The sequence below is a fragment of the Limulus polyphemus genome, unplaced genomic scaffold (assembly GCF_000517525.1).
Source record: "Limulus polyphemus unplaced genomic scaffold, Limulus_polyphemus-2.1.2 Scaffold1032, whole genome shotgun sequence".
Lineage (NCBI taxonomy): Eukaryota > Metazoa > Arthropoda > Merostomata > Xiphosura > Limulidae > Limulus > Limulus polyphemus.
In genome coordinates this window covers 341,596-343,662 of record NW_013666642.1, presented here as the reverse complement: position 1 = coordinate 343,662, position 2,067 = coordinate 341,596, and positions in this window count along the sequence as shown.

Sequence of the window (2,067 nt, the reverse complement as noted above, 5' to 3'; positions counted from 1 at the left end):
TTGGTATGTACAAGCAATGCTGGTCCATGTATCATTAGCTTACCCAACTTGTTCCTTTACATGTGAATTGATTGGTATGTACAAGCAATGCTGGTCCATGTACCATTAGCTTACCGAAGCTTTTCCTTCACACGTGAACTTTTTGATATGCACAAACAATACTAGTCCAAATATAGTTAGCTCACCGAATATGTTCCTTGATATGTGAATTGTTTTGTTGTACAAACAATGCTTGTCTATGTATCATTAGCTTACCCAACTTGTTCCTTGACATGTGAATTGCTTGGTATGTACAAGCAATGCTGGTCCATGTATCATTAGCTTACCGAAGCTTTTCCTTCACACGTGAACTTTTTGATATGCACAAACAATACTAGTCCAAATATATTTAGCTCACCGAATATGTTCCTTGATATGTGAATTGTTTTGTTGTACAAACGATGCTGTTCCACGTATCTTTAGCTCACAGAAAATGTCCCTTGACATGTGAATTGTTTGGCATGCACAAACATTGCCGGTTCCACAAATCTTTAGCTCTCGGAACATGTTCGTTGACATGTGAATTATTTGGTATGTACAAGCAATGCTGATACACGTATCTTTAGCTCACTGAACATATTCCTTCACATGTGAATTATTTTGGTGTTCAAACAATGCTAGTCCATGTATCATTAGCTTACCGAAGCTTATCCATGACATGTGAAATGTTTGGTTTGTACTACCAATACTGGTCCACGTATCTTTAGCTCATGGAACATGTTCTTTGACATGTGAATTGTTTGATATGTACAAACAATGCTGGTTCACGTATATTTAGCTCCACCGATCTTGTTCTTTTACATGTGAATTGTCCGGTATGTGCAAACAATGCTGGTCCACGTATATTTAACTCACCGAACATGTTCCTTGAAATGTGAATCGTTTTGTTGTAAAAACATTGTTGTTCCACGTATCTTTAGCTCACTGAACATGTTCCTTCACATGTGAATTATTTTGGTGTTCAAACAATGCTGGTCCATGTATCATTAGCTTACCGAAGCTTTTCATTGACACGTGAACTGTTTGGTATATACAAACAATACTGGTACACGTATTTTTAGCTCATTGCACATATTCCTCGACATGTGAATTGTCAAGGAACATGTTTAGTGAGCTAAAGATACGTGGACCTGCATTGTTTGTACAACAAAACAATTCACATGTCAAGGAACATGTTCCGAGAGGTAAAGATACGTGGACCAGCATTGTTTGTAAAACAAAACAATTCACATATCAAGGAACCTGTACCGTGATCTAAGAATACGTGGACTAGTATTGTTTGTACATATCAAAAAGTTCACGTACGAAGGAAAAGCTTCGGTAAGCTATTGATACATGGACCAGCATTACTTGTACATACCAAGCAATTCACATGTCAAGGAATAAGTTACATGAGATAAAGCTACGTGGACCAGTATTGTTTGTACATACCAAACAGTTCACGTGTCAAGGAAAAGTTGGGTTAGCTAATGATACATAGACCAGCATTGTTTGTACAACAAAACATGTGAATTGTTTTGTTGTACAAACAATGCTGGTCCACGTATCTTTAGCTCAAAAATATGTTTCCTGACATATGAATTTTTTTGTTGAACAAACAATGCTGGTCCACGTATCTTTAGCTCAAAAACATGTTTCCTGACATATGAATTTTTTTGTTGAACAAACAATGCTGGTCCACCTATCCTTAGCAAATTGAAAATGTTCCTTGGCATGTGATTTTTTTTTGTACAAACAATGCTTGTCGACGTATATTTAGCTCACCAAACATGTTCTTTGACATGTGAATAATTTTGTTATACAAACAATGCTGCTAATGGTATTTTTAGCTCACTGAACATGTTCATTGACATGTGAATTATTTTGTTGTACAAACAATGCTGGTCCACGTATGTTTAGCTCAAGAACAGGATCCTTGACATGTGAATTGTTTTGTTTTACAAACAATAGTGGTCCACGTATCCTTAGCTCAAAAACAGGTTTCCTGACATGTGAATTGTTTTGTTGTACAAACAATGCTGGTCCACG